General features: G+C 43.9%; 4 long non-coding RNA genes across 7 annotated transcripts in view; 1 reads left to right on the forward strand and 3 right to left on the reverse strand.

Annotated features, from left to right (window-relative positions):
• The window catches only part of LOC118079539 (uncharacterized), a 63214-nt gene that overhangs the window by 10288 nt on the left and 25393 nt on the right, over positions 1-27533 (reverse strand). The window contains exon 6 of one of the 3 annotated variants that reach the window (XR_015949189.1): positions 3637-3785. The exons of 1 other annotated variant lie outside the window; for it this stretch is intronic. This is a non-coding gene — a long non-coding RNA (uncharacterized LOC118079539). Of the gene's footprint in view, positions 1-3636; positions 3786-19242; positions 19262-27533 lie in introns of those variants that run through there. One more of the 3 variants, XR_015949191.1, reaches the window with a different exon arrangement.
• LOC148686406 (uncharacterized) lies at positions 330-21199 on the forward strand. Of its 2 annotated transcripts, none has more exons than XR_015949193.1 (3): positions 330-3464; positions 4832-6501; positions 6612-6920. It is a non-coding gene; the product is annotated as an uncharacterized LOC148686406 (long non-coding RNA). The 2 variants fall into 2 exon arrangements; XR_015949194.1 differs by lacking the exon at positions 330-3464 and adding an exon at positions 20326-21199 and having other exon boundaries at positions 4025-6501.
• LOC148686407 (uncharacterized) lies at positions 15278-18599 on the reverse strand. The gene is made up of 3 exons (XR_015949195.1): positions 17894-18599; positions 16146-16303; positions 15278-15483 (listed from the first exon to the last, which is right to left on the reverse strand). It is a non-coding gene; the product is annotated as an uncharacterized LOC148686407 (long non-coding RNA).
• LOC132591837 (uncharacterized) lies at positions 21017-24128 on the reverse strand. Its single transcript, XR_015949192.1, has 3 exons — positions 23804-24128; positions 22436-22561; positions 21017-21138 (listed from the first exon to the last, which is right to left on the reverse strand). It is a non-coding gene; the product is annotated as an uncharacterized LOC132591837 (long non-coding RNA).

Genomic DNA, 27533 nt, shown 5'->3' on the forward strand with positions numbered 1-27533 from the left:
ATTAATAAAAATATTTTTTTAAAAAAAAAAAAACAAGTTACAAGAAAGGAAATTCTGTCAAAGCATTAGGAATAACTTTCTGAAGGTTGTTTCCTTAGACCCACACAGGAGAAGGAAATTAAGAACGCGTCGTCTGCATACAGGAGTATCAGGATAGACGTACCGGCCAGTTTTGGGGGCTGAACATATTCTTCCTCCATTTTCCTATTAATGAATTAATAGAGCAATTGAATAGAATAGGAGGAAAGACACAGTCCTGTTTGACGCCATGATAGGTATGGATTTCCTTAGATAATTGGCCCTGTCAATCACACCTAACCCGGGCAATATGCTGTCCAAATCTCTAAAGGGCTTCTTCTCTACATTTCCCTGTAATCTATGTATTTTCGGAACACATTATTTGGTTTAATGAAAGCATCAAATCACCAAGTAAGCATTCCAACACTATGATCCTATGAAAACCTGGAGGCTAGAGACAGATCAAAATGTATTTAATGTATTTTTAATCTTCTTTTGGAAGCCTCTTCTTTTGGAAGCTGGTGAAACCAACCGGATAGGCGGGGTGGAAAGAATAAATATGATGATGATCATCATTATCAGGATTGTTGCTTCAGATTCCAACAAGAGATTCTATCCATAACGAGCAAGTCGTATTCAGGGAATGTGATAAGCCTCAATGTTGCTTCACCTGGGGAACAGTCAGTTTGTGTATGTGATCACTTAGGGTAGAGACAGATCAAAATGTTTTTAACGTATTTTTAATCTTCTTTTGGAAGCCTCCCAGAGTGGCTGGGGAAACCTAGCCAGATAGGCGGGGTAGAAAGAATAAATATGATGATGATGATGATGATGATGATGATCATCATCATCATCATGATTGTTGCTTCAGATTCAAACATGTTGTTCCTGATCAGTGGAAAGCATTTTGGGAGGGAGCCCATTTGCTAGATTTACCCATTTGGAATAAAACCCCTTTGGCCTAAAGAGTTTGAGAAGGAGGCTGCAAGGGCTGGTGCTCTGGGCCCCCAGGGGAGGCACACTGGTCCATACGGTCTGAGGGGCCACTAGCCACCCTCCCTCACAGGACCACAACCAAACAGGTGGGCAAGCAGGGGACAAAAGCAGAGTTCACCTGCCTGGTTACTCACTCAGTAAGAGCAGCTCGAAAGGGAAACACTTGATGAGGTGGTTAGAAATGATAAAGTTGCCTTTTCACTCAAATCTGCAGCTGCTAAAAACCTCAGGCATAATGTTGTTTTCATTCACATAAAGATACAGGTAAAGGGCCCCTGTCGGTTAAGTCCAGCCAAAGGCGACTATGGGGTTGCAGCGCTCATCTCATTTTCAGGCTGAGGGAGCCGGAGTTTGTCCGCAGACAGCTTTCCGGGTCATGTGGCCAACATGAGTAAACTGCTGGAGATTCTTTCCCTGTGTGCAATGATGGGTTTGTTGTCTATCACATGACGGTATGTGTTTAGTTTCCACAGGAATGGGAAGTGTCGTAGACAGGATTTTCTGTGTGTTCCTGAAGTGGGACCGTTGTCCTTTGTTCTTTCTCTTTGCTGTCTGATGCTAGAGAGAGAGGGAGCCATGTTGCAGTGCTCCATGCATTTTTATGTAAATAAAGTAGATTAGCCAAAATGCTGAGTTGCTGAGGTCTGTTACCCAGAGCTGTGAAATACTGAAGTGTGCTGATGTCTTCTGGCATCATTCACTATGATGTCCAGGCTGAGGAATGCTTTTGAAGCTCCCAGGAGGGAGGGAACATGCCAGTCGGGCATGTGTCTCTGCCAAGGTTCTACTCGTGTGTAGGACATCCTGACATAAACTGCTTCTGACACAACGGGACACTGTGATGGAAACTAGAGCGCAAGGAAACACCGTTTACCTTCCCGTCACAGTGGGTACTTATTTATCTACTTGCACTGGCGTGCTTTCAAACTGCTAGGTTGGCAGGAGCTGGGACAGAGCAACGGGAGCTCACCCTGATGGGGTTTTTCGAACCGCCAGCCTTCTGATCGGCATGCCCATGGCGCCAGCCACATCCCTGTGATAAAGATACAAGGCTACAGTGACTAGGCAGCCTCAGACATGTAGGATTGCGTTGAGGGGGGCGCTGAATCAAAGATCCAGTACCTCCCCCCCCCGACACCTGTCTTGGATCTGGCTGCTCTTAGCAGTACTTCACTTTTCTTTGCCCTTGCTTCCTCTTGGCACCCTCTGCTCCTGTAGTCTCTGCTGGACCTTCACCCAGCCCAGGTGGCTCCATCCGCCTCTGTGCTCCAACATCTCCAGAAAACTTTCTTGTATCTTGCGCTGAACTTCCTCAAGTCAGCCTTTCCCCATCCAGTTTCATAAGGGGAGCCTGCAGGATCAGGACAATGCCCCACCTAGTCTAGCATTCTGTACTCGCAGTGGTCAACTAGGTGCCCATGGGAAGTCTGCAATATGGACACGAGCCCAACAGAACTCTGCTTCCCTACGATTCCCAGCTACTGGTATTCAGAGGCACAATACCTCTCACAGTGGAGGCACAACACAACCATCCTGTTGGGTGCCCCACTGTTGCTGAAAGACCTACATTGGCTTCCAGTACGTTTCCAAGCACAATTCAAAGTGTTGGTGCTGACCTTGAAAGCCCTAAACGGCCTTGGCCCAGTATACCTGAAGGAGCACCTCCACCCCCATCTTTCAGCCTGGACAGAGGTCCAGCTCCGAGGGCCTTTTGGCGGTTCCCTCACTGCGAGAACTTAGGTTACAGGGAACCAGGCAGTAGGCCTTCTCGGTAGTGGCACCCGCCCTGTGGAACGCCCTCCAATCAGATGTCAAGGAAATAAACAACAACAGTATCTGACTTTTAGAAGACACCTGAAGGCAGCCCTGTTTAGGGAAGTTTTAATGTTTTACTGTGTTTTTAACTTTCTGTTGGGAGCTGCCCAGAGTGGCTGGGGCAGCTTAGCTGGAGGACGGGGTAGAAATAAGTAAGTAAGTCAGTAAGTAAATATTGGAGTGACTTCCCCTCCACCCAGTTTCACATTTATACTGATGGGACTATGCTCCCCGCATGTAATCCAGATAGAGACCTTGGAGTGGTTCTGGACAACTCAACCCAGTGTGCAATAACTTTGAAAAATGGTAAATTCAATGATGGGGTAAAGGGCTTGAAAATATAACAGCTAATGTCGAACCAGTCACTTCAAATGCCTTTTTACTTTATTTTATTTTAATTTAAAGATACTTACGTTTATGTTTTTGTAAAAATATATCACAATAGTTTTCTTCTTCTTTTTGTTTGTTTTGTTGCTGTATACTGAGGTTATTCAATGACGAAGGATCAGGAAGCTGTGGAAGTACAATCCACTTGAGAAACCCACAGAAACCCGTTTTGGGGAATGGGCAAAGAACAGAAGCCAATCCAAGAAATGGCACAATGTACAGACTTGTGGGACTGCACTGCAAGGAAGGTAAAAAGAGGAGGCAAACCCTGTGTCTTTTTAAATTGGGTGAGCAGGGCAGCAGGTGTGTTTTCTGCCTTAAATGTGAACATCTGTGTGGAAGAGTTTCTCCAAGGCACTTTGAAATAAAGTTGCTCATTCAGCTGTGGGACTGCACAGAGACACAAAGAACAGTAGGTGCTCAAATGCAAGATTTTTAATTAGCAGAAGAAGGAAAACATCCACCATAGAATCAGCTCCATTAAAAGCTCAAATGCATAGCGAAGCAGGCTGCAGAGGCCGGAAAATGTTCAGGCTATGGATGTCCATAAGGCACTGCCCAGGCAGCACCTGTGCGAGAGAGAAAACATTGTCAGATTCTGCAGTTTTTAATGCTGTATTACATAGATAATCAGGAATAAAAAGCTGAACACATTCAGATGCAAAACACAAACACACATTTTAATATAAAGAAAAAGAGGAGAAATACATTGATACGTGGCTTATCCTTTAAATCATCCTGTGGCTCGCCAGATGTTTTGGAGTCCACCTCCCATTGGCCCCAAGAGCCAGCATGGCAAGGGATCAAGGGTGAGGGAGACCTGTAGGCTGGCAACATTTGGAGAAATACAGATCGGCCTTTCCTGATTTGAATAGGTTCTGAGCAGGATAATTTGTTGTTTGCCCCTTAAAAATACTGACTAACTTTGTTGGGTGGTATATTGGATTGGATGTAGTGAATATATATATATAGTGCACAGATGAAGAACCAGAAGTTCAATCTTTTCTGAATCTTATTTTTTCTACCTTTCTCTTTTAATCTCTTTTTTACTATATTTTCTTTATGTCTCTCATTCCCCCTTTTTGTGTTTTTATTGTATTTAGATAAAGTATTCATGTGGTTAAAAACAGGGAAAAGAATATTAAGTTTTCTATTTTTCTCTGTGAATCTTAATGAATTTATTAGAGAAAAATACAGGATAACTTGAAATACATCAGTGATTTGAATCCGCCTCTCCTCTTAACACAATACATGATGTCAACATTAGAAGGCCAATAGATTTTTTAAAGGTTCTCTGTGGCTCTGCTCTTGTCAAGCTTAGTAAGACCAAAGCAAAGCATTCTGATTGTTTTACTTCCACTATCCTTCATGTAACCTAGGTTTTGTTTTGTTTTGTTTTGCAGAAAAACTCTCGATGTTAGCATGTGTTTCCTAAGGATAGTATTAACGACTGCAAATGCTGAGCCACAGCAGGACTTGATTAAAAACTAAAACAAAAATGGGGTTTGGAGATGTGAACTACAGTATCTCCTGGAAAACTCCCAAAAGAACCTCAGCTTCTATTTTAACTATGTCACGATGATCTGGACCATTTTGTCTTCCTCTTCTGTTACAGATCATAACTAGAAGAGCAGGAGAGAGAGCGTTGTCCAGGAGATTGGGTGGCCCAACCAGCCTTACGGCTCTATTCTGCAGTTCAGCACCAGCATTTCGGAAAGCATCACCAACACACAGTGGGCCAAGTTCAAAGCCTCTTCCAGTATGGATGGAACTGAGGTGGGAACCTAACAGCGTATGAAGAAGCGTGTAGAAGTTCTGGATGAGCCATTTCTTTGCCCCCGCACCTTCTACAGGGCATGTGTAACAGGCACAAGAAGTTGGCAAGCTAATTTTTCACTCTGGTCAGCAACATTCCTACTTATTGTGCTCTGTATGCAAATATGCTATACTTTTTTTCCTGACAGATACATTAAAATGTCTTAAAAGCCAGCCCAGGTTTGGCTTTGGACTGGAACCTCTCCAAACTGGCTTAGATAAAAAGAACCAATGGACAAAACAGGCCAGGAGATTCATCTAGAATTCTTACTGTCTATGCAGCACCATGTTTCTGGGTTACCACAATGTCCCTCGTGATAGCTGCGGAATTTGCAGAAACCCGCATTGCAACTGCCACCAGCCTCGAGACATGTCGCCTCTGATGTCGGTGGAATAGCTGTAGGAAAAAGAACAAGTTGTCTTCTCATTGCCATTCCTGCTAATAGCAGACTCACCTGGTGAGTGCCAATAGCCAAATAATGGAAGGGGCTGTGGCTGGAGCACTGGACAGGGGCACCCTAGCCTGTAACTTGTGGGTGCAATCCCCACTTCCTCCCTCTCATACTGAACTTGGGTGACTCCTTCCCCTATTGGACACCACCCAAATAACAAGAGAATGATTTCCGGAACTTCTCGGGCAGCCTCACATAGAGCACATTCCATTAATCCAGTTTTGAGGTTACCAATGCATGGAATATAATGGTGTAGGTTTCTGTGACTTTCCTGACTTTCGTTCATTAAAGCTGGCTTCCACAGATTCACCATCTTAAGACTGTGATCCTAAACACTCTTGCAAAGGAACCAGCTCCTCTGAACACCATGGAATGTTCTTAAAGAAACATGATTTATTATATTCTTTTAAGTTCACAATGTTTCTTTAGCTCATGTTTGCAATAAATCTAGCCGCCCAGAGTGCTAGATTGTCAAGCTTAGTAAGACCAAAGCAATGCATTCTGATTGTTTTACTTCCACTATCCTTCACGTTACCTAGGTTTTATTTTGTTTTGTTTTGCAGAAAAACCCTCGATGTTAGCATGTGTTTCCTAAGGATAGTATTAACAACTGAAAATGCTGAGCTACAGCAGGACTTGATTGAAAACTTAAACAAAACTGGGGTTTGGAGATGTGAACTACAGTATCTCCTGGAAAAGTCCCCAAAGAACCTCAGCTTCTATTTTAACTATGTCACGATGATCTGGACCATTTTGACTTCCTCTTCTGATACAGATCATAACTAGAAGAGCAGAAGAGAAAGAGTAGTCCAGGAGATTGGGTGGCCCACCCAGCCTTACGGCTCTATGCTGCAGCTCAGCACCAACATTTCAGAAAGCATCACCAACACACAGTGGGCCAAGTTCATGGCCTCTTCCAGTATGGATGGAACTGAGGTGGCAACCTAACAGCGTATGAAGAAGCGTGTAGAAGTTCTGGATGAGCCATTTCTTCGCCCCAGCACCTTCTACAGATCAGGTACATGTAACAGGCACAAGAAGTTGGGAAGCTATTTTTTCACTCTGGTCAGCAACATTCCTACTCATTGTGCTCTGTATGCAAATATGCTATTCTTTTTTTCCTGACAGATACATTAAAATGTCTTAAAAGCCAGCCCGGGTTTGGCTTTGGACTGGAACCTCTCCAAACTGGCTTAGATAAAAAGAACCAATGGACAAAACAGGGCAGGAGATTCATCTAGAATTCTTACTTGTTATGCAGCACCATGTTTCTGGGTTACCACAATGTCCCTCGTGATTGCTGGGGAATACGCAGAAACCCGCATTGCAACTGCCACCAGCCTCGAGACATGTCGCCTCTGATGTCAGTGGAACAGCTGTAGGAAAAAGAACAAATTGTCTTCTCGTTGCCATTCCTGCTAATAGCAGACTCACCTGGTGAGTGCCAATAGCCAAATAATGGAAGGGGCTGTGGCTGGAGCACTGGACAGGGGCACCCCAGCCTGTAACTTGTGGGTGCAATCTCCACTTCCTCCCTCTCATACTGCACTTGGGTGACCCCTTCCCCTATTGGACACCACCCAAATAACAAGAGAATGATTTCCGGGACTTCTCGGGCAGCCTCACATAGAGTAGATTCCATTAATCCAGTTTTGAGGTTACCAATGCATGGAATATAATGGTGTAGGTTTTTCTGTGACTTTCCTGATAAATCTAGCCACCCAGAGTAGCTGGGACAACTCTTCCAAAGAAGCTGAGCAGCGCCTCTTCGGTGTGAAGGTCCAGGATGCTTTTTCAAAAAGATCTTGCATTTCTGTAGCAACTATTTACAGAGAAAGCAGTCATAAATGGGATGTGCAGCTATTTCCACAAAGTGATTCTCCACTGTACAATGGATTTTCATATGTTATTTCCACCAGTACATGTACAAATTTACCCCAGTATATGCATTCTGGCATACTATACTTGCATTGCTGGAAAATTACATTTCCAAATTCAGAGGAGTTTGCATTTTGAAGGATGGCTGTGTTCCGATTTGTGTATTGTTTTAGAAAGAGAGAAGTATGTAAATGCCAAAAGGGAACGAGTTCCTCCCACCTCCATATTGAAAGAAAATGCTTACATTTTGGGGCTGTCCTCCCCACACCTGAGCTCTCCATAGATTTTGGGGGCATTGGAAGGTGTCTTATTCCAAATCACACTGTTTGTCCACATTCTCTCATGTCTTTCTACATCTTTAGTATCTGGTTCTTTTAGCACAGAAGCGAGAGGCCTCTATGGTCATGTGTGTTAGGAGAAAAATAGTTGCCCTTTCACCCTTCCCATCCCTTGAAACTCCTCCTAAGCAAGACTTACAAGGCTCCCATTCAAAGGGGGCTGTAACCCAGGATAGAAACATGACTCCTAGGGGTTCAGAATGAACCACAAAGATTTCTTGCAGGACCTGCTTGCATGATCCTAAATCTTACCTGGTTCCTCCAAAAGGGAGAAGACGAGCAAAGCATAAATCAGAACGAATATCTTCATGGCTACTTGGATTTGTTTAAGACTCTTTCCACTCAATGGTCATGCAGAGATGGAACGGGAAAGTGCTTCCTTCTTATTTATAAGAGGTGATGGTCACTGCCAGAGGGACCTAGATGGAATATGAGCTTGTGAGGCAATTGTGTGTGAAATGGGTACTCCTAGGATTTAGATGTGCATCATGGGAGAAAGCCAGTAACTATGAATTACAGCATTGAGGAAGAAAATTCTCTGGGACAAGATGCCCTCTTAGATATCTGGCCGTCAAAAAGATATTCGGTGTTGCAATAGATCTTCCTGTTCCTTCCGTGGAGTGCCAAGCTTCCTGAAATCCATCAGTTTAGATTCAGGCTGAATTTGACAATCCTCAAACAAGAGGAACACCATGATTAGGTTCAGGCCACCCAAGATGAAACACTGTTCCAATATTGTCATGGAATCATAGGGCTGTAGAGTTGAAAGGGTGCCTCCAAGGCTCATCTAATCCAACCCCCTGCAATGCAGGAATCTCCACTAAAGCATCCATGAAAGATGGCCAAAGCAGATTCCCGCATTCAGTCTGGAAAGCAGGCCTTATGAAGAAGGCTTGAGGGAGTTGGTTATCTTTAGCCTGGAGAAGATAAGTCTGAGAAGCAATATGCTGTCCAAATCTCTAAAGGGCTGTCCCATACAGGAGTATCAGGATAGACGTACCGGCCAGTTTTGGGGGCTGAACATATTCTTCCTCCATTTTCCTATTAATGAATTAATAGAGCAATTGAATAGAATAGGAGGAAAGACACAGTCCTGTTTGACGCCATGATAGGTATGGATTTCCTTAGATAATTGGCCCTGTCAATCACACCTAACCCGGGTGTTTTTGTATAAACTGTGGATGAGAAGCAGTAATCATCTATCTATGTTTGAAGCACTTAATTTTTCCCAAATTCTATCACGTGATATCAAATCAAAAGCAGATTTAAAATCTATAAAGGCTGAATAAAGGGATCCTCCTTTTTTGTGGTGTGTTTTTCCACAAGGTGGTGGAGTACTAGGCCTTGTGCTTCTGTAAACACATGTTCTTGCTCCATCCAATCCACAAGTTTATTGCGTAAATGAGCAGCATAGAGTTTACTGATCACACTTAGTAGGCTAACTGGTCTATAATTAGCAGGGTCGGATTTGCTCCCTTTCTTGAATATGGAGATAATGATTGCTCGTCAACAATCCTTTGGGATGGTAGCCGATTGATCTACGCTGGTAAACAAGGCTGCAGGCCCTGGGACCCACCAGTCAACATTGGCCTTGAGGAGCTCAGGAGAAATACTGTCCGTCATTATTTTGCAGGAACCCTCTCCGGCACACGGGGCGGGACAGTCCGTACGGAGTGCGCATGTGCCTCATCCCATACCGAGTGCGCACGCATGGCAGCCCACATGGTCACTGCGTTTGCTCACTCTGTACGGGATGCCGCACATAGATTTTGGGGGCATTGGAAGGTGTCTTATTCCAAATCACACTGTCCACATTCTCTCTGATGTGGGCTAAGGTTTGAGTCTTTCAACATCATTTACTATCTGGTTCTTTTAGCACAGAAGCGAGAGGCCTCTATGGTCATGTGTGTTAGGAGAAAAATAGTTGCCCTTTCACCCTACCCATCTCCTGAAACTCCCCCTAAGCAAGACTTACAAGGCTCCCATTCAAAGGGGGCTGTAACCCAGGATAGAAACATGACTCCTAGTGTTTGAGAATGAACCACAAAGATTTTTCGCAGGACCTGCTTGCATGATCCTAAATCTTACCTGGTTCCTCCAAAAGGGAGAAGACGAGCAAAGCATAAATCAGAAAGGAGATCTTCATGGCTACTTGGATTTGTTTAAGACTCTTTCCACTCAATGGTCATGCAGAGATGGAATGGGTAAGTGCTTCCTTCTTATTTCTAAGAGGTGATGGTCACTGCCAGAGGGACCTAGATGGAATATGAGCTTGTGAGGCAATTGTGCATGAAATTGGTACTCCTAGGAATAAGATGTGCATCATGAGAGAAAGCCAGTAACCATGAATTACAGCATTGAGGAAGAAAATTCTCTGGGACAAGATGCCCTCTTAGATATCTGGCCGTCAAAAAGATATTCGGTGTTGCAATAGATCTTCCTGTTCCTTCCGTGGAGTGCCAAGCTTCCTGAAATCCATCAGTTTAGATTCAGGCTGAATTTGACAATCCTCAAACAAGAGGAACACCATGATTAGGTTCAGGCCACCCAAGATGAAACACTGTTCCAATATTGTCATGGAATCATAGGGCTGTAGAGTTGAAAGGGGGCCTCCAAGGCTCATCTAATCCAACCCCCTGCAATGCAGGAATCTCCACTAAAGCATCCATGAAAGATGGCCAAAGCAGATTCCCGCATTCAGTCTGGAAAGCAGGCCTTATGAGGAAGGCTTGAGGGAGATGGGTATCTGTAGCCTGGAGAAGATAAGTCTGAGAAGCAATATGCTGTCCAAATCTCTAAAGGGCTGTCCCATGGGAAATGGAGCAAGCTTGCTTTCTCCTGCCCTAGGTGGTAGGACTCGAACCAATGGCTTCAAGTTACAAGAAAGGAAATTCTGTCAAAGCATTAGGAATAACTTTCTGAAGGTAGTTTCCTTAGACCCACACAGGAGAAGGAAATTAGGAATGCGTCGTCTGCATACAGGAGTATCAGGATAGACGTACCGGCCGGTTTTGGGGGCTGAGCATAGTCTTCCTCCATTTTTCCTACTAATGAATTAATGTAGAAATTGAATAAAATGGGAGCTAGGACACAGCCCTGTTTGGCGCCATGAGAGGTATGGATTTCCTTAGATAATTGGCCCTGTCAATCACACCTAACCCGCGTGTTTTTGTATAAACTGCGGATGAGAAGCAGTAATCATCTACCTATGTTTGAAGCACTTAATTTCCCCCAAATTCTATCACGTTATATATAATAATAATAATAATAATAATAATAATAATAATAATAAACAACTCTGGGCGGCTTCCAACAGAAACATTAAAATACACTAATTCTTAAACATTAAAACATTATCAAATCAAAAGCAGATTTAAAATATATGAAGGCTGCATAGAGCAGGGGTCAGCAAACTTTTTCAGCAGGGGGCCGTCCATTGTCCCTCAGTCCTTGTCGTGGGCCGGACTATATTTTGAAAAAATAAAATAAAAAATGAACGAATTCGTATGCCCCACAAATAACCCAAAGATGCATTTTAAATAAAAGGACACATTCTACTCATGTAACAACATGCTGATTCCCAGACCATCCGCGGGCCAGATTTAGAAGGCGATTGGGCCGCATCTGGCCCCCGGGCCTTAGTTTGGGGGACCCCTGGCATAGAGGGATCCTCCTTTTTTGTGGTGTATTTTTCCACAAGGTGGTGGATTACTAGGCCTTGGTCTATGGTTGACCGATATGCCCTAAAACCAGCTTGTGCTTCTGTAAGCACATGTTCTGGCTCCATCCAATCCACAAGTTTTTTGCGTAAATGGGCAGCGTAGAGTTTACTGATCACACTTATTAGGCTAACTGGTCTATAATTAGCAGGGTCGGATTTGCTCCCTTTCTTGAATATGGGATAATGATTGCTCATCAACAATCCTTTGGGCTGGTAGCCGATTGATCTATGCTGGTAAACAGGGCTGCAAGCTCTGGGACCCACCAGTCAACATTGGCCTTGAGAAGCTCAGGGGAAATACTGTCCATCATTATTTTGCAGGAACCCTCTCCGGCACCCGGAGTGGGGCAGCCCATGCAGAGTGCGCATGTGCAGCATCCCGTACAGTGTGCGCACGCATGGCAGCCCACACGGTCACTGTGATTGCTCACTCTGTGGGGGCTGCCCCGCCCCGGGTGCCGGAGAGGGTTCTTCCACCACTGATCTGAAGGCAGCCCTGTATTGGGACGTTTTTGATATTTTATTATGTTTTTATTTGTTTTGGACGTCGCCTAGAGTGACTGAGTAAACCAGCCAGCCAGATGAGTGGGGTATAAATAATAAATTCTCCTCCTCCTCCTCCTCCTCCTCCTCCTCCTCCTCCTCCTCCTCCTCCTTCCCTACATTTCTCTGTAATCTATGTATTTTTGGAACACATTATTTGGTTTAATGAAAGCATCAAATCACCAAGTAAGCATTCCAACACTATGATCCTATGAAAACCTGGAGGCTAGAGACAGATCAAAATGTATTTAATGTATTTTTAATCTTCTTCTGGAAGCCTCCCAGAGTGGCTGGGGAAACCTAGCCAGATAGGCGGGGTAGAAAGAATAAATATGATGATCATCATCATTATCAGGATTGTTGCTTCAGATTCCAACAAGAGATTCTATCCATAACGAGCAAGTCGTATTCAGGGAATGTGATAAGCCTCAATGTTGCTTCACCTGGGGAACAGTGAGTTTGTGTATGTGATCACTTAGGAAGCAGAATCCGTTAGGCACCTGTGGCGACATGACTGCATTACCACACCGGATTAAAAAGCAGATCCTAAGTTCACTGAAGCAAATGGTGAGAAAACTATATATAAAACGGGGGGCAGGTTTCAGGTTCAGTCCCCAATGTCTCTCCGGGTAGGAAAAGCTGGACAATTATTAGCAGTCAAAGTAGAGAATACTGAAATAGACAGAAGAAAGCTCTGTTTTGGGATATGCATAAGGAAGTTCCATATGTTCATATGCTGCCTCATTTCCAGGCCCTGTCTAGGTAAATTAGGAACCATAGGAGAATATATAGGTTCAAGGTTAGAGAATAATAGAATCACAGATTTATAGAGCCGAAAGGGACCACAAGAGTCATCTAGTCCAACCCTTTGCAATGTAGGAATCTCTCACCCAACACGGGGCTCAAACCTACGACCCCAAGATTAAAGGGTAACATCCAAGGACTAAGTGTCTGTTGACCCAGCTGGTTTTGCTCTGCTGGCCCCTTCCTCCTGACACGTTGCGCATTTGAGCCATTAGTGTAGCTGATTTTTTGTTGAATAATAATACTAACAAATGATGTTTTTGAGATATTCTTAAGACTTTTGACATAGGTTGCCATGTGTCTTGATTTTCCTGGATATACCCGTGATTTTCAGCGAGACACTGCTTCTGGCTGCTGCATTCTGGCAATGTCCAGCAAATTCCGAATGCTGGGCGACCCTATAGCTGCTACAGAGAATGTGAGGTATGTTAGAAGTAAAAAACCAAGAGCAGTTTATATGGGAACTGAATAAATTCAGACAGATCTAGGACAGGTTTTGAATTTATTTATTGCATAAAATTCATAAACTGCTTGATTGTAGAAAACCTCAAAGCAGCCAACTCTCATGCGACTCCATTACTTGAAGGCAGAGAAGCAACACATACGGTACTCTCAGATCTTTGTTACTAAAAACAGAGGGAGCAAGGACAATGATATCAATGTATTCTCACTGCGAGAAGCAAAGCTACAGGAACCAGGCAGAGGGCCTTCTCGGTAGTGGCACCCACCCTGTGGAACACCCTCCCATCAGAGTTCAGAGAGATAAACAACTACCTGACATTTAGAACATACCTAAAGACTGCCCTGTTTAGGGAAGTTTTTAATCTGTGATATTTAATGTATTTTAATGTTTGTTGGAAGGCGATGGGGCATTGCATGCAGTCATAAGGAATAGGTAAAGGTAAAGGTACCCCTGACCGTTAGGTCCAGTCGCGGGCGATTCTGTTGTGGCGCTCATCTCTCTCTATGGGCTGAGGGAGCTGGCGTACAGCTTCCAGGTCATGTGGCCAGCATGACTAAGCCACTTCTGGCAAACCAGAGCAGCGCACGGAAATGCCGTTTACCTTCCCACCACAGCAGTACCTATTTATCTACTTGCACTTTAACATGCTTTCAAACTGCTAGATGGGACCAAACAACAGGAGCTCACCCCGTTGCGGGGATTCAAACTGCTGACCTTCTGATCAGCAAGCCCTAGGCTCTGTGGTTTAGACAACAGTGCCACCTATATCCCTAGTCATAAGGACCAGAACCCTTTAAAAAAATTTTTTTTTGAAAGCCGGCTGATACCACATCCTGTGATTTTTCTATGGTGCTGTGGCCCAAGCAGAGGCCAGCAGAGGTTGACAGAGCTAGATGGAAGAAGACTTCTGCTATATCCAACCTGGTGCAATGGAGGTTTGGGTTATAGCCTTAGCTACTCAACAGCTGCTGCATGTAACTGAATATTGTAATGCACTTGCCAGCTTAGCCAATGCACTGGGGGTAGAGATCCAAGTATGTTTTGAGGGGAAACACTAACTAAGGACTCAGCTACACAGCTGCAAATAAAACGTTTAAAATGTGTTGTAAAATGTGATATACATATGTGACATTAGATGGTGAAAGTGAGCTATGCAAAAATTCAATGAATTTTTCGAAACATTTTTTTAAAAATAAAGATAGCATTTTCACAGCGTTTTTAAATATGTGTGTAGATTCCACCTAAAATAAATATTCTGAGAGTAAATGCTCAAGAATATTTAGTTTGGGAGAAGTCGTCTTTTTTTTAATGTGAAAACAAATAAGACTTCTGGATGAAAATAACCAAAGTTGGCCTGCTCTGGAAATATATTAAAAGCCACACTGAATGATTGACACAGACTATTGCTGTTCTCGTCTCATACAACTATAGTGAACAAACAGGCAAAACAGCTTTTCCAAAGGCATCTCCTCAGGGAGCTTATACTCAAGTTTGCAGCTAGGGTTGGGCAGATCTGTCAATTCTCCAATTTAAATTTAATTTTCCATTTTCCCCTGTCTTTTGTTCATAGCTGCCAAATTATCCCTTTTTTAAAGGGATTTTCCCTTATGCTGCATAGGCTTCCTCGCGAGAAAAGGGAAAACTTGGCAGCTATGCTTTTGTTCAGTTTTCCACGCTTAGCTACGTTTACTCAAAAGTAAGCTGCTCTCCCTCCTAGTTCTACAGAGTTGCTGAAAATTCCCACCTTTCCAGCTCCAGCCTAGCCACTGACCACCCCCTCCTCATGGTGCTCTTCCATCCCGTAGAAGGGGAATAGGACATTTCGGGGGGTGTTGGCTTCCCGTGTGGGCTGTAATAATTTGTTTTGTTTTAATTTTAATCATAATCATAATTTATTATTTATACCCCACCCATCTGGCTGGGTTTCTCCAGCTAAATATTATATTGACCATGGGAGAGTGTGGCAGATCACTGCCAGTTTTTGAAATGGGATGGTGGGTCACAACTTGTCGGACGTTGGATGTGCCTGCTTTAGCCCATCCTTCACCAACCTGGGTTTTGATGGGAATTGTAGTGGAAGACTGGCAACATCTGCCTCAGGGAGCACTTACGAACGTGTGCAGCAGACTTTGTCTGGCACGCATTTCCCAATTCTTTTCCAGCTATTCAGGCACTTCTCCTTCATGCACCTCCCTTTGGCCTTTCTACATTCTTTCTTTGTTTTTGGTGAGTGAGGTGGATTAGAAGCTGTTTCTGAAGTGGGCAAGAAAGAAAAATGTTGGTTCGCTTCGAGTTAGGGTTCCTTGCCAGCTACAGCGTTTTAAGCCTGTTCTCTGCTTTCTGCAGCCAATCAGAAGCCGCGCTTTGGTTTCTGAATGTTTTGGAAGTCAAAGAGACTTCCTGAACGGACTCCATTCGACTTCAAAGGTACGACTGTATAAATGTCCTAGGGTCAATCTTTATAATACTCGGTGTCAAAAACAAGATATTTGGTTATTTTACATTAAAAAGAAAGAAAGAAAGAAATTGTTGGTTCAATCTCTCTGAAAAAGGCTTATTGCATCTCATCTGTCCAAGATTATGAGCTTTTAGCATCTGAACTAATTTAAATTTTCTTTGTTTGAATTTAAGATTTCATTTGAAACCATGCTCTTTTCCACAAGCCATGAGAGAAACATTAAGAACTAAAACCAAATCATTTTAAAAAACAAAATAATAAAACTTTCTCTTTGAACCCTCCCCTCCCCCAAACCACCCTCACCCTAATATTTATAATACTTTTTGTGTGCGCATAACATAGCATACAGCAGTGCTTCTGGGAACTTTGCCATTGGTAAGAAAACCCCTTCCCCATTATAGCAGCATTGCTGGTTCTTTCAGTGCCTGCCACAATCTAAGCAAACCCTGTACAATACCTGAATCCCTTAGCAGGAAGAGGAAAGAAAAGAGGAAAAACCCAGAGATCAAGTAGGAGAACTTCATGCCCGCTTCGATTTGCTGGAAATTCCGAGATCTCACAGAGGAGGGAACAGAAGGGGCTCCTCATTTATAGGTCACCGAACGACATCAGCGCCTAGAGAGAGAGAGAGGAGGAGTTTGAGGTACATCCATGTAAAGCAAAGGTGGGGCCACATTTCCTTCTGAATGACTTTCTGGGGGCCACAAGCCAGTGGTGTGTAGGGGCAGAAACCCTGTGGCCAAGTTGAATTATGTGCTTCAGGACTTGATTTAAGGCCCCTGCCCATAGATGGCAATCTGTAAACATCCCCTGAGGAAGCCATTACTAATAGACCATGACATTCAGGATAAAGCCTCGAGAGATAAGGTGTTCTTTTAAATGTCTGCATATCTATATATCTATATCTATATCTATATCTATATCTAATCTATATCTATGCTTGTGTGTGTATTCAAGCATGTTGTTCCTGATCAGTGGAAAGCATTTTGGGAGGGAGCCCATTTGCTAGATTTACCCATTTGGAATAAAACCCATTTGGCCTAAAGAGTTTGAGAAGGAGGCTGCAAGGGCTGGTGCTCTGGGCCCCCAGGGGAGGCACACTGGTCCATACGGTCTGAGGGGCCACTAGCCACCCTCCCTCACAGGACCACAACCAAACAGGTGGGCAAGCAGGGGACAAAAGCAGAGTTCACCTGCCTGGTTACTCACTCAGTAAGAGCAGCTCGAAAGGGAAACAATTGATGAGGTGGAGAAATGGCAGCATATATGATGACCTGCCACCATTCCTTCAGGAATTGCAGGGAAGAAAACATGCCTGGCCCCGTGTACCATCTTGGGGTAGAATAGTGGGGAATGGCTGTACAGTCATACCTCGGTTTAAGTATGCTTCGGTTTGAGTACTGTCAGTTTAAGTACTCTGCGGACCCGTCTGGAACGGATTAATCCACCTTCCATTACTTTCAATGGGAAAGTTCGCTTCAGGTTAAGTACGCTTCAGGTTAAGTACGGACTTCCAGACCCAATTACACTCATACTTCGGGTTAAGTACGCTTCAGGTTGAGTACTCTGCGGACCGGTCTGGAACGGATTAATCCACTTTCCATTACTTTCAACGGGAAACTTCGCTTCAGGTTAAGTATGCTTCGGGCTAAGTACAGACTTCCGGAACCAATTGTGTACTTAAACCGAGGTACCACTGTATAGCTGAAAGGGGTTTTAAGCAAGGCCGCACTTCAGTGGTAGAGTACAATGTTTGTATGAGGGAAAGGTGGTAACTTCGCCCTCTGCGTCTGCAGGTAGGGGTCAGATGAGACTCCTGTTTGAAAATCTGAAGAGTTGACACTATTCCAAGTAAGACAACACTTCAAAGAAATGATAAAGTCACCTTTTCACTCAAGGCTGCAGCTGCTAAAAACCTCAGGCATAATATTGCTTTCATTAACATAAAGATACAGGTGACTATGGGGTTGCAGCGCTCATCTCATTTTCAGGCTGAGGGAGCTGGCGTTTGTCCACAGACAGCTTATCGGGTCGTGTGGCCAGCATGAATAAACTGCTTCTGACTCCGTGATGGGGACACCGTGATGGAAACCTGAGTGCATGGTAACGCCGTCTACCTTCCCTCCGCAGCGGTACCTATTTATATACTTGCACTGGCGTGCTTTCAAACTTGGCAGGAGCTGGGGCAGAGGAATGGGAACTCACCCCGTCACAGGGATTCGAACCACCGGCCTTCTGATCGGCAAGCCCACGGCGCCCTGTGATAAAGATACAAGGCTACAGTGACTAGGCAGCCTCAGACATGTAGGGTTGCGTTGAGGGGGGCGCTGCATCAAAGTTCCAGCACCTTCCCCCCCGACTCCTGTCCTGGATCTGGCTGCTCTTAGCAGTACTTCACTTTTCTTTGCCCTTGCTTCGTCTTGTGACAATCCCTTGGCACCCTGTGCTCCTGTAGTCTCTGCTGCACCTTCACCCAGCAAAGTTAGCTCCATCCGCCTCTGTGCTCCAACATCTCCAGAAAACTTTCTTGTATCTTGCGCTGAACTTCCTCAAGTCAGCCTTTCCCCATCCAGTTTCATAAGGGGAGCCTGCAGGGTCAGACCATTGGCCCACCTAGTCTAGCATTCTGTCCTTGCAGTGATCAACAAGGTGCCCATGGGAAGTCTGCAATATGGACACGAGCCCAACAGAACTCTGCTTCCCTACGATTCCCAGCTACTGGTATTCAGAGGCACAATACCTCTCACAGTGGAGGCACAACACAACCATCCTGTTGGGTGCCCCACTGTTGCTGAAAGACCTACATTGGCTTCCAGTACGTTTCCAAGCACAATTCAAAGTGTTGGTGCTGACCTTGAAAGCCCTAAACGGCCTTGGCCCAGTATACCTGAAGGAGCACCTCCACCCCCATCGTTCAGCCTGGACAGAGGTCCAGTTCTGAGGGCCTTTTGGCGGTTCCCTCACTGCGAGAACTTAGGTTACAGGGAACCAGGCAGAGGGCCTTCTCGGTAGTGGCACCCGCCCTGTGGAATGCCCTCCCATCAGATGTCAAGGAAATAAACAACAACAGTATCTGACTTTTAGAAGACACCTGAAGGCAGCGCTGTTTAGGGAAGTTTTAATGTTTTACTGTGTTTTTAACTTTCTGTTGGGAGCTGCCCAGAATGGCTGGGGCAGCTTAGCTGGAGGACGGGGTAGAAATAAGTAAGTAAGTAAGTAAGTAAGTAAATATTGGAGTGACTTCCCCTCCACCCAGTTTCACATTTATACTGATGGGACTATGCTACCCGCATGTAATCCAGATAGAGACCTTGGAGTGGTTCTGGACAACTCAACCCAGTGTGCAATAACTTTGAAAAATGGTAAATTCAATGATGGGGTAAAGGGCTTGAAAATATAACAGCTAATGTCGAACCAGTCACTTCAAATGCCTTTTTACTTTATTTTATTTTAATTTAAAGATACTTACGTTTAGTTTTTGTAAAAATATATCACAATAGTTTTCGTCTTCTCTTCTTTTTGTTTGTTTTGTTGCTGTATACTGAGGTTATTCAATGACGAAGGATCAGGAAGCTGTGGAAGTACAATCCACTTGAGAAACCCACAGAAACCCGTTTTGGGGAATGGGCAAAGAACAGAAGCCAATCCAAGAAATGGCTCAATGTACAGACTTCTGGGACTGCACTGCAAGGAAGGTAAAAAGAGGGGGCAAACCCTGTGTCTTTTTAAATTGGGTGAGCAGGACAGCAGGTGTGTTTTCTGCCTGAAATGTGAACATCTGTGTGGAAGAGTTTCTCCAGGGCACTTTGAAATAAAGTTGCTCATTCAGCTGTGGGACTGCACAGAGACACAAAGAACAGTAGGTGCTCAAATGCAAGATTTTTAATTAGCAGAAGAAGGAAAACATCCACCATAGAATCAGCTCCATTAAAAGCTCAAATGCATAGCGAAGCAGGCTGCAGAGGCCGGAAAATGTTCAGGCTATGGATCTCCCAAAAGCTCTGCCCTGCCACCACCTGTGCGAGAGAGAAAACATTGTCAGATTCTGCAGTTTTTATTGCTGTATTACATAGATAACCAGGAATAAAACGCTGAACACATTCAGATGCAAAACACAAACACACATTTTAATATAAAGAAAAAGAGGAGAAATAAATTGATACGTGGCTTATCCTTTAAATCATCCTGTGGCTCGCCAGATGTTTTTGGAGTCTACCTCCCATTGGCCCCAAGAGCCAGCAAGGCAAGGGATCAAGGGTGAGGGAGACCTGTAGGCTGGCAACATCTGGAGAAAAACAGATAGGCCTTTCCTTCCCCGTTTTTGTGTTTTTATTGTATTTAGATAAAGTATTCATGTGGTTAAAAAAAGGGGAAAGAATTTCAAGTTTTCTATTTTTCTCTGTGAATCTTAATGAATTTATTAGAGAAAAATACAGGATAACTTGAAATACATCAGTGATTTGAGTCCGACTCTCCTCTTAACACAATACATGATGTCAACATTAGAAGGCCAATTGATTTTTTAAAGCTTCCCTGTGGCTCTGCTCTTGTTAAGCTTAGTAAGACCAAAGCAATGCATTCTGATTGTTTTACTTCCACTATCCTTCACGTAACCTAGGTTTTGTTTTGTTTTGCAGAAAAACCCTCGATGTTAGCATGTGTTTCCTAAGGATAGTATTAACAACTGCAAATGCTGAGCCACAGCAGGACTTGATTAAAAACTAAAACAAAACTGGGGTTTGGAGATGTGAACTACAGTATCTCCTGGAAAAGTCCCCAAAGAACCTCAGCTTCTATTATAACTATGTCAGGATGATCTGGACCATTTTGACTTCCTCTTCTGTTACAGATTATAACTAGAAGAGCAGAAGAGAAAGAGTTGTCCAGGAGATTGGGTGGCCCACCCAGCCTCACGGCTCTATTCTGCAGTTCAGCACCAGCATTTCAGAAAGCATCACCAACACACAGTGGGCCAAGTTCATAGCCTCTTCCAGTATGGATGGAACTGAGGTGGGAACCTAACAGCATATGAAGAAGCGTGTAGAAGTTCTGGATGAGCCATTTCTTCGCCCCAGCACCTTCTACAGTTCAGGCATGTGTAACAGGCACAAGAAGTTGGCAAGCTAATTTTTCACTCTGGTCAGCAACATTCCTACTTATTGTGCTCTGTATGCAAATATGCTATTCTTTTTCTCCTGACGGATACATTAAAATGTCTTAAAAGCCAGCCCGGGTTTGGCTTTGGACTGGAACCTCTCCAAACTGGCTTAGATAAAAAGAACCAATGGACAAAACAGGGCAGGAGATTCATCTAGAATTCTTACTGTCTATGCAGCACCATGTTTCTGGGGTACCACAATGTCCCTCGTGATAGCTGTAGATTTTGCAGAAACCCGCATTGCAACTGCCACCAGCCTTGAGACATGTCGCCTCTGATGTCAGTGGAACAGCTGTAGGAAAAAGAACAAGTTTTCTTCTCATTGCCATTCTTGCTAATAGCAGACTCACCTGGTGAGTGTCAATAGCCAAATAATGGAAGGGGCTGTGGCTGGAGCACTGGACAGGGGTGCCCCAGCCTGTAACTTGTGGGTGCAATCTCCACTTCCTCCCTCTCATACTGAACCTGGGTGACCCCTTCCCCTATTGGACACCACCCAAATAACAAGAGAATGATTTCCGGAACTTCTCGGGCAGCCTCACATAGAGTACATTTCATTAATCCAGTTTTGAGCTTACCAATGCATGGAATTTAATGGTGTAGGTTTCTGTGACTTTCCTGACTTTCGTTCATTAAAGCTGGCTTCCACAGATTCACCATCTTAAGACTGTGATCCTAAACACTCTTGCAAAGGAACCAGCTCCTCTGAACACCATGGAATGTTCATAAAGAAACATGATTTATTATATTCTTTTAAGTTCACAATGTTTCTTTAGCTCATGTTTGCAATAAATCTAGCCGCCCAGAGTGCTAGACTGTCAAGCTTAGTAAGACCAAAGCAATGCATTCTGATTGTTTTACTTCCACTATCCTTCACGTTACCTAGGTTTTATTTTGTTTTGTTTCGCAGAAAAACCCTCGATGTTAGCATGTGTTTCCTAAGGATAGTATTAACAACTGCAAATGCTGAGCCACAGCAGGACTTGATTGAAAACTTAAACAAAACTGGGGTTTGGAGATGCGAACTACAGTATCTCCTGGAAAAGTCCCCAAAGAACCTCAGCTTCTATTTTAACTATGTCACGATGATCTGGACCATTTTGACTTCCTCTTCTGTTACAGATCATAACTAGAAGAGCAGAAGAGAAAGAGTTGTCCAGGAGATTGGGTGGCCCACCCAGCCTTACGGCTCTATCCTGCATTTCAGCACCAACATTTCAGAAAGCGTAGTAGTGGGCCAAGTTCATAGCCTCTTCCAGTATGGATGGAACTGAGGTGGCAACCTAACAGCATATGAAGAAGCGTGTGGAAGTTCTGAATGAGCCATTTCTTCGCCCCAGCACCTTCTACAGATCAGGCGCGTGTAACAGGCACAAGAAGTTGGCAAGCTAATTTTTCACTCTGGTCAGCAACATTCCTACTCATTGTGCTCTGTATGCAAATATGCTATTCTTTTTTTCCTGACAGATACATTATAATGTCTTAAAAGCCAGCCCGGGTTTGGCTTTGGACTGGAACCTCTCCAAACTGGCTTAGATAAAAAGAACCAATGGACAAAACAGGGCAGGAGATTCATCTAATATTCTTACCTTTTATGCAGCACCATTTTTCTGGTTTACCACAGTGTCCCTTGTGAGAGCTGCCTATTGAGCAGAAGCCTGCATTGCACCTACCACCAGCCTTGTGACATGTCGCCTCAGATGTCTGTGCATGTGCTGTAGGAAAAAGAACAAATTGTCTTCTCATTGTCATTCCTAATTGCAGACTCACCTTGTGAATGTCAATAGCCAAATAATGGAAGGGGCTGTGGCTGGAGCATTGGACAGGGGCACCCCAGCCTGTAACTTGTGGGTGCAATCTCCACTTCCTCCCTCTCATACTGAACTTGGGTGACCCCTTCCCCTATTGGACACCACCCAAATAACAAGAGAATGATTTCCGGGACTTCTCGGGCAGCCTCACATAGAGTAGATTCCATTAATCCAGTTTTGAGGTTACCAATGCATGGAATATAATGGTGTAGGTTTCTGTGACTTTCCTGATTTTCGTTCATTAAAGCTGGCTTCCACAGATTCACCATCTTAAGACTGTGATCCTAAACACTCTTGCAAAGGAACTGGCTCCTCTGAACACCATGGAATGTTCTTAAAGAAACATGATTTATTATATTATTTTACGTTCACAATGTTTCTTTAGCTCATGTTTGCAATAAATCTAGCCGCCCAGAGTGGCTGGGACAACTCATCCAAAGAAGCTGAGCAGAGCCTCTTCGGTGTGAAGGTCCAGGATGCTTTTTCAAAAATTTCTGTAGCAACTACTTACAGAGAAAGCAGTCATAAATGGGATGTGCAGCTATTTCCACAAAGTGATTCTCCACTGTACAATGGATTTTCATATGTTATTTCCATCAGTACATGTACAAATTTACCCCAGTATATGCATTCTTGCATACAATACTTGCATTGCTGGAAAATTGCATTTCAAAATTCAGAGGAGATTGCATTATGAAGGATGGCTGTGTTCCGATTCGTGTATTGTTTTAGAAAGAGAAAGGTATGTAAATGCCAAAAGGGAACGAGTTCCTCCCACCTCCATATTGAAAGAAAATGCTTACCTTTTTTGGGCTGTCCTCCCCACACCTGAGCTCTCCATAGATTTTGGGGGCATTGGAAGGTGTCTTATTCCAAATCACACTGTCCACATTCTCTCATGTCTTTCTACATCTTTAGTATCTGGTTCTTTTAGCACAGAAGCGAGAGGCCTCTATGGTCATGTGTGTTAGGAGAAAAATAGTTGCCCTTTCACCCTTCCCATCCCCTGAAACTCCTCCTAAGCAAGACTTACAAGGCTCACATTCAAAGGGGGCTGTAACCCAGGATAGAAACATGACTCCTAGGGGTTCAGAATGAACCACAAATATTTCTTGCAGGACCTGCTTGCATGATCCTAAATCTTACCTGGTTCCTCCAAAAGGGAGAAGACGAGCAAAGCATAAATCAGAATGAAGATCTTCATGGCTACTTGGATTTGTTTAAAACTCTTTCCACTCAAAGGTAATGCAGAGATGGAATGGGAAAGTGCTTCCTTCTTATTTATAACAGGTGATGCTCACTGCTTGAGGGACCTAGATGGAATATGAGCTTGTGAGGCAATTGTGTGTGAAATGGGTACTCCTAGGATTTAGATGTGCATCATGGGAGAAAGCCAGTAACCATGAATTACAGCATTGAGGAAGAAAATTCTCTGGGACAAGATGCCCTCTTAGATATCTGGCCGTCAAAAAGATATTCGGTGTTGCAATAGATCTTCCTGTTCCTTCCGTGGAGTGCCAAGCTTCCTGAAATCCATCAGTTTAGATACAGGCTGAATTTGACAATCCTCAAACAAGAGGAACACCATGATTAGGTTCAGGCCTTCCCAAGATGAAACACTGTTCCAATATTGTCATGGAATCATAGGGCTGTAGAGTTGAAAGGGGGCCTCCAAGGCTCATCTAATCCAACCCCCTGCAATGCAGGAATCTCCACTAAAGCATCCATGAAAGATGGCCAAAGCAGATTCCCGCATTCAGTCTGGAAAGCAGGCCTTATGAAGAAGGCTTGAGGGAGTTGGGTATCTTTAGCCTGGAGAAGAAGATCAGTCTGAGAAGCAATATGCTGTCCAAATCTCTAAAGGGCTGTCCCATGGAAAATGGAGCAAGCTTTCTTTCTCCTGCCCTGGGTGGTAGGACTCGAACCAATGGCTTCAAGTTACAAGAAAGGAAATTCTGTCAAAGCATTAGGAATAACTTTCTGAAGGTTGTTTCCTTAGACCCACACAGGAGAAGGAAATTAGGAATGCGTCGCCTGCCTACAGGAGTATCAGGATAGACGTACCGGCCAGTTTGGGGGGCTGAACATATTCTTCCTCCATTTTCCTATTAATGAATTAATAGAGCAATTGAATAAAATGGGAGCTAAGACACAGTCCTGTTTGATGCCATGATAGGTATGGATTTCCTTGGATAATCGGCCCTGTCAATCACACCTAACCCGGGTGTTTTTGTATAAACTGTGGATGAGAAGCAGTAATCATCTATCTATGCTTGAAGCACTTAATTTTTCCCAAATTCTATCACGTGATATCAAATCAAAAGCAGATTTAAAATCTATAAAGGATGCATAGAGGGATCCTTCTTTTTTGTGGTGTATTTTTCCACAAGGTCGTGGAGTACTAGGCCTTGTGCTTCTGTAAACACATGTTCTTGCTCCATCCAATCCACTAGTTTATTGCGTAAATGAGCAGCATAGAGTTTACTGATCACACTTATTAGGCTAACTGGTCTATAATTAGCAGGGTCGGATTTGCTCCCTTTCTTGAATATGGGGATAATGATTGCTCGTCAAGAATCCTTTGGGCTGGTAGCCGATTGATCTATGCTGGTAAACAGGGCTGCAAACCCTGGGACCCACCAGTCAACATTGGCCTTCAGGAGCTCAGGGGAAATAATATCCGTCATTATTTTGCAGGAACCCTCTCCGGCACCCGGAGTGGGGCAGCCCATGCAGAGTGCGCATGTGCAGCATCCCGTACAGTGTGCGCACGCATGGCAGCCCACACGGTCACTGCGATTGCTCACTCTGTAGGGGCTGCCCCGCCCCGGGTGCCGGAGAGGGTTCTTCCACCACTGATCTGAAGGCAGTCCTGTATTGGGACGTTTTTGATGTTTTATTATGTTTTTATTTGTTTTGGAAGTCCCCTAGAGTGACTGAGTAAACCAGCCAGCCAGATGAGAGGGGGATAAATAATAAATTCCCCCCTCCTCCCCCCCTCCTCCTCCTCCTTCTTCTCTACATTCCCCTGTAATCTATGTATTTTTGGAACACATTATTTGGTTTAATGAAAGCATCAAATCACCAAGTAAGCATTCCAGCACTATGATCCTATGAAACCCTGGAGGCTAGAGACAGATCAAAATGTATTTAATGTATTTTTAATCTTCTTTTGGAAGCCTCTTTTTTTTTGGAAGCTGGTGAAACCTAGCCAGATAGGCGGGGTAGAAAGAATAAATATGATGATGATCATCATTATCAGGATTGTTGCTTCAGATTCCAACAAGAGATTCTATCCATAACGAGCAAGTCGTATTCAGGGAATTTGATAAGCCTCAATATTGTTTCACCTGGGGAACAGTGAGTTTGTGTATGTGATCACTTAGGAAGCAGAATCCGTTAGGCACCTGTGGCGATATGACTGCATTACCACACAAGATTAAAAAGCAGATCCTAAGTTCACAGAAGCAAATGGTGAGAAAACTATATATAATACGGGGGGGGGGGGGGAGGGTTCAGGTTCAGTCCCCAATGTCTCTCCGGGTAGGAAAAGCTGGACAATTATTAGCAGTCAAAGTAGAGAATACTGAAATAGACAGAAGAAAGCTCTGTTTTGGGATATGTATAAGGAAGTTCCATATGTTCATATGCTGCCTCATTTCCAGGCCCTGTCTAGGTAAATTAGGAACCATAGGAGAATATATAGGTTCAAGGTTAGAGAATAATAGAATCACAGATTTATAGAGCCGAAAGGGACCACAAGAGTCATCTAGTCCAACCCTTTGCAATGTAGGAATCTCTCACCCAACACGGGGCTCAAACCCACGACCCCAAGATTAAAGGGTAACATTCAAGGACTAAGTGTCTGTTGACCCAGCTGGTTTTGCTCTGCTGGCCCCTTCCTCCTGACACGTTGCGCATTTGAGCCATTAGCGTAGCTGATTTTTTTGTTGAATTGTCTTTCTCTTAGCTCCATTAAAAACCATGCATTTCGCCATCTATACTCTTGAAGTCTTGCCTGCTTGTTTTGATGAAGGTGGTTTGTGGAGGAGTTCTTTCTGAGTACATCTATGTGTGGCGGGGGTGGGTGGGTAAAGAAGTCAAATTGATGCGAAAATGCAGAAGACCAGACTGAAGACTGGAGAAATGAGGAACCTATGTAGACAGATTTGCCTGACCCTCAGCAGATGGCAGCTGTAGTATCAAACATTTTGAAGGTTTCATGAAAAATCTCAAATACTACTACTACTACTACTACTACTAATAAATGATGTTTTTGAGACATTCTTGAGACTTTTGACATAGGTTGCCATGTGTCTTGATTTTCCTGGATATTCCCGTGATTTTCAGCGAGACTCTGCTTCCGGCTGCTGCATTCTGGCAATGTCCAGCAAATTCCGAATGCAGGGTGACCCTATAGCTGCTACAGAGAATGTGAGGTATGTTAGAAGTAAAAAACTAGGAGCAGTTTATATGGGAACTGAATAAATTCAGACAGATCTAGGACAGGTTTTGAATTTATTTATTGCATAAAATTCATAAACTGCTTGATTGTAGAAAACCTCAAAGGAGCCAACTCTCATGCGACTCCATTACTTGAAGGCAGAGAAGGAACACATACTCTCAGATCCTTGTTACTAAAAACAGAGGGAGCAAGGACAATGATATCAATGTATTCTCACTGCGAGAAGCAAAGCTACAGGGAACCAGGCAGAGGGCCTTCTCAGTAGTGGCACCCGCCCTGTGGAACACCCTCCCATCAGAGTTCAGAGAGATAAACAGCTACCGGTACCTGACATTTAGAAAATACCTAAAGGCAGCCCTGTTTAGGGAAGTTTTTAATCTGTGATAATTGATGTATTTTAATGTTTGTTGG

The sequence above is a fragment of the Zootoca vivipara genome, chromosome 3, assembly GCF_965207765.1.
Source record: "Zootoca vivipara chromosome 3, rZooViv2.hap1.1, whole genome shotgun sequence".
NCBI lineage: Eukaryota > Metazoa > Chordata > Lepidosauria > Squamata > Lacertidae > Zootoca > Zootoca vivipara.